The sequence below is a fragment of the Mytilus galloprovincialis genome, chromosome 5 (assembly GCF_965363235.1).
Source record: "Mytilus galloprovincialis chromosome 5, xbMytGall1.hap1.1, whole genome shotgun sequence".
Taxonomy (NCBI): Eukaryota; Metazoa; Mollusca; class Bivalvia; order Mytilida; family Mytilidae; genus Mytilus; species Mytilus galloprovincialis.
In genome coordinates this window covers 22,624,448-22,630,447 of record NC_134842.1, presented here as the reverse complement: position 1 = coordinate 22,630,447, position 6,000 = coordinate 22,624,448, and positions in this window count along the sequence as shown.

The following is a 6,000-nucleotide window of genomic DNA, read 5'->3' as shown; positions in this document are numbered from 1 at the left end:
TCCTTTCTTGTTTCTTCCGTTATGGTTATGTTGGTTTTGTTCGTTGGTTTTTTTCGTGTCCCTTTCTCGATTCTGCTATGTTTTTTTTATATATATATATTACCATTATGCTTATAATCTTGTTAATGGGAAAACCAACAGTAAAGTCTGTTTTTCTATAATTACTGACAACGTAGTATCCTTTTTTATCTCTTTAAAATATCGATGATTGCTTGATATTTGTTGTTGTGAATCGTAACTTGTTCACAATTCATCTCTAAATAACACTATCATAAAACTGGCAGCAATGACTTACATTATAGCTAAGTTGCACTGTCTGTGCAAAATTTATATAAGTATAAAGAGTTACTTTCATAAATCTTATCATGTGTTATAGAAATATTGAGAAAGATGTTCGGATGGATCTGTGGTGTAAGTGTCAAGATGTTCGGAGGGATATGTGGTGTAAGTGTCAAGATGTTCGCCGTGATGTCTGCTCACAGAGGTCGCTCGCCACCAACGACATTTGTGGTCAGTGTTATAAGGTACAAGCGACACTTTGTTGCTATAAATGACAAATTATGTAGAACTTACTACCCATCACAACGTATGTGAGGCTCTTAACCAGTACGATCTCCTGACAATCATGGAAGTTTACAGACAGACAACGGTTGCAGCATATGTATTTCAGTAGCCATTAACGACAATTCAAAATGGCACATACACGACAATCAAATAATTATATGTCGACATAAAGTAGGTCTAATACGTTGCGCGGAACCAAAAGCATTATAATAAGTTATATATACTTCATATTTTGGATAGTTTTGCCGTGTTTCGTAAATTATACTAAAGCTTCTGTTGCTGCTTCTTATTTTCCCGGACAATAACCTCAAGAGACGAAGTCGAGTATATGAATTTATTGTCACAGTTCAGTCTCTTTAAACGTTTTTTTTTTTGTGCTTGCTTTTACAATACATATACAGGCAGAGTGGTTTGGTGCATGAATTTCATCTAATATGAATAATATTTCTTTTGAAGTAATTACTATAGCAGTGCCACTCAATAGCAAAGGTACAATTCTCAAAGGCGCACAACCATTTAATACCACCACCGAATCACGATTTTCGTGACTGTGTTTTTGTAATTATGTATTGCTGTATTTGGCAAAACTTAAACGATTCAGGAATTAAATACTCTTCAATTTCAAACTTTATTTGGCGTTTTAAACTTTTTTGATACGAGCGTCACTGATGAGTCTTTTGTAGACAAAACGCATGTTTTGCGAACAGAATTTTAATCTTGGTATCTATGGTGAGTTTATTTGTGGAGTATGGCAAAAAAGTAAGAATGTAAACCAACCATATAGAGAAATGCTGTTGTCAGCTTAATCTTGGAAAAAATCAAATTATAAAAAAACTCCGAGTAAAATTCAAAACTGAAAGTCCCTATAATCTAATGGCAACAACTGTCATATTCCTAACTTGATACAGGCATTTACTTATGCAAAAAAATGTAGATTAAACCTAGTTTTATGGCTAGCTTACCCGCTCACTTGTATAACAGTCACATCCAATTCCAGAAGCTGTTTTGTGATTGCAAAAAGTATAAATGATTAAAATATTAACACTTCCCACTATTGTTGATTTATCATTATATCACAAGTCAGATTAGTTTTTTTCACAGATTAAAAGTCAACGTACGCAGCATGCGAAGTGAGAAATTTCAAGAGAAGTGTCAAATTAAACTAGAAATGTGACGCAATTTAAACGTGTGCTTTTAGCATATTGCTTGGTTGATAAATCCAGGGCAGACTATTGGGAGTGTGCTGGTTTATTTCTTTGAGTGACATAATTAAAAAAGATATTATACTTGTTATTTTGACACATCTGCTTTTTTGTAATAAATTTGTCTTAAAATGACATGTCTTGATTTTTTCATGATTGATTGATTATGATTGCTTATCGTTCAGTGGCAAATATTTCGTGCATCTTCAGGACAATTGATTTTTCCAAAAAAAAAATAATCTTAGAGACACTGGTTGCAGTTGTCCTATCACATGCTCTGATAAAGTAGCTGGTATAATTAAAGCTCTTGAATATTGTGTCTAATTTTAAGAAATAAATGTCAATTTTAGTGTTGCATTTTCTGATTATAAAAAAAAAGATGTGGTATGATTGCCAATGAGACAACTGTCCACAAGAGACCAAAATGACGCAGACATTAACAACTATAGGTCCCCGTACGGCCTTCAACAATGAGCAAAGCCCATACCGCATAGTCAGCTATAAAAGGCTCCATTATGACAACGTAAAACTATTCAAATTACGGCCTTATTTATATTAAAATATGTAACACATAAAAAAAAAACAACAACCACTGAATTACAGGCTTCTGACTTGGGACAGGCACATACATAAATAATGTGGCGGGATTAAACATGTTAGCGGGATCCCAACCCTCCCCTAATCTGATACAGTGGTATAACAGTACAACATAAGAACGAACTATAAAAATTAGTTCGTTATATTGAATTGGTGTCTTAAAAACAGATACACAAAAAAACCCCAAACAATTCATCCAAATAAATCAGAATTTTAAAAATAAACATTTATTTTGTAGTTGTGTTTCCCTTTTGGTATGAGACAACGTTCAGGGGAAAAAAGAAAGAACAAAATCCAAGAAATGTTTGGTATTGATTCAACAACTGTTATAAAAAGTATCAAAATAAAAGAGAAAAAACAATATTGTACCAAAATTATTTGTATATACATATATATATATATATTCGTTAGGATTTTGTTTATTTTTAAAAGGAATAGTGAGTTTGTAAAAGGTTCATTTGTTATTTTACACCCACTTCTGATAGTAATTACAAAAAAGAAAGAAAAATAAGAATAGTCGTTGTGTATCAAACAGCAGTTGTATATCTTTATATCTTATAGTATTTTCTCACTATTCCAAATCCCATAAATATTTGTTGCATCAAAACAATTGATTTAATGCAAATAATTAAAAGGATAACCAATTTCATAACATCGAAAGCTGAAAAAAAAAATTTATGAATTAGAATTTTTAAGAAGAAAAAACTATTTTCAAAATTTTAACAAGTCTGTTTTAGAAGATTTTTTTTTAATAGATACGATGCTGTAGAATATAAATTTTAGTAATATGAAATTAAATTCATATACTTTTTTATTTGATATGTTTAATTGAGAGCAAAAAGTGCTTTTAACTTGATTTTGTGAATGAATCAAAGATAATATCTTGAACGTGTCATGCAGACAGAAACTTATTCAATCTTTAGGGATTCAATGTCCATGAAATTGAATGATTTAATTTTGAAATTATCAAAAAGAATACATAAAACGTTTCAGTGAATTAAAATTTAGATAAAAATGAAACATTGTGTACAATTTGATTTGACACGTGACAAGGTCGCGAGATTACAGAGATATACAATTTCATGAATGAATTTGACAGAAAATGCAAGTTTTGTGATTTGTACGCAGTAACTTTCACAACTGAGATCTTTGAACTATTGATAAACGGTCAAGATCATTTTCTGCAGAATCATGATAAAAAAAAATTGACCAGCTGTACAAAATAAGTAAAAAATTTAAACAAATAATAATTGCATTTTCGAATTATTCAGTGTACTCCATACTGATCCATACTAGTATTTCAGCTTTAAATTTGGAACAGCAGAACAAAAAAAAAAATAAATGCATGTATACTGTCGTACATTTATTTTTACAAAAACAAAAAATGCACAGTTCCAAACGAAAATTATGTAGTCACCGTCCCTTTTTTTTTTATTGTGAACAAAGCGTTACTTACTTCAGTTCCTCACAATATATAGTTGATATAGCTAGCAAATTTGATGTTAAAAATGAACAAAACTGCGTATCTCAGAATTTGATAAATAACGACTGGTAATTTTCGGGTAATTAGAATCTACGTGTCGAAAGATCAATGTAAGATAGTATAGACTTAAGAGGAAAATGCCAAAACAATATCTAGTCAAAACATTGGTTATCAAAGCAGATGAGAATGCCGTTATGATATCTAGCGGTTATCAAAGCTGTCAAAAGAGAGACAACTGGACATAAAAATAATTGACACCCCTTAATCAAACGACTACACCACGCTATCTATATTTTATTTTCATTTATTCCTTTTTACATCATTTCTTTTTAATTTGTAATATTAGGACCTTATATTATGTACCGGTACCAACTAGCTGTTATTCCCGTGGTTGCAGGACAGGATATGCACGCTAGCCTATCTCGAGAGCCTATCCGTAACACCCGCAACACTGAACAGAAAATGCACGCCAGCTTATTCGTACTACCCGGCTTACAAGTATTCCAGCAGTTGGAAAACATAATATGCACGATTGCTTATCCGTACCACCTGGCTTATATTCCCGCAGTTGCAGAACAGAATATGCACGCTAGCATATCCGTAACACATGGCTTGTATTACCGTGGTTTCAGGACAGAATATACACGTACGCTAGCCTATCCATACCACCGGCTGGTATTCCCGTGATTGCAGAACAGAATATGCATGGTAGCCTATCCATACCACCGGCTTGTATTCCCATAGTTTCAGGACATAATATGCACGCCAGCCTATCCATACTACCGGCTTGTATTCCCGTGATTGCAGAACAGAATATGCATGGTAGCCTATCCATACTACCGGCTTGTATTCCCATGGTTTGAGGACATAATATGCACGCTAGCCTATTCATACCGCATTGTATTCCCGTGATTGCAGGACAGAATATGCAGGCTAGCCGATCCATCCCACCCGGCTGGTATTCCCGTGGTTTCAGGACAGAATATGCACGCTAGCCTATCCATACCATCCGGCTGGTATCCCCGTGATTGCAGGACAGAATATACACGCTAGCCTATCCATACCATCCGGCTGGTATTCCCGTAATTGCAGGACAGAATATGCACTCTAGCAATCCATACCATCCGGCTGGTATTCCCGTGATTGTAGGACAGAATATACACGCTATAGCCTATCCATACCATCCGCGGCTAGTATTCCAGTGATTGCAGGACAGAGTATGTACGCTAGCCTATCTATACTATCCGACTGGTATTCCCGTGGTTGCAGGACAGGATATGCACGCTAGCCTATCCATACCATCCAGCTGATATTCCTGTGATTGCAGAACAGAATATGCAAGGTAGCCTATCCATACCATCGGCTTGTATTCCTATGGTTTCAGGACATAATATGCACACTAGCCTAGTATCCATGCCACCGGCTTGTATTCCCGTTATTGCAGGACAGAATATGCACGCTAGCCGATCCGTACCACCCGGCTGGTATTCCCGTGGTTTCAGGACATAATATGCACGCTAGCCTATCCATACCATCCGGTTGGTATTCCCGTGATTGTAGGACAGAATATACACGCTAGCCTATCCATACCATTCGGCTGGTATTTCAGTGATTGCAGGACAGAGTATGTACGCTAGCCTATCTATACCATCCGACTGGTATTCCCGTGGTTGCAGGACAGGATATGCACGCTAGCCTATCCATACCATCCGGCTGGTATTCCCGTGATTGTAGGACAGAATATACACGCTAGCCTATCCATACCATCCGGCTGGTATTCCAGTGATTGCAGGACAGAGTATGTACGCTAGCCTATCTATACCATCCGACTGGTATTCCCGTGGTTGCAGGACAGGATATGCACGCTAGCCTATCCATACCATCCGACTGGTTTTCCCGTCGTTGCAAGGTAGGATATGCACGCCAGACTATCCATACCACCCGGCTGGTATTCCCGTGTTTGAAGAACATTACTCATGTTAGCCTATCTACACCGCCCGGCTAGTATTCCCGCAGTTGTAGAATAGAATATGCACGCTAGCTTATCCGTACCACCTAGCCTGTTTTCCTGTGGTTGCAAGACATGATATGCACGCTAACCGCTATCCGTACCATCGGCTGGCATTGCTGTGGTTGCAGGACATAATAAGCACA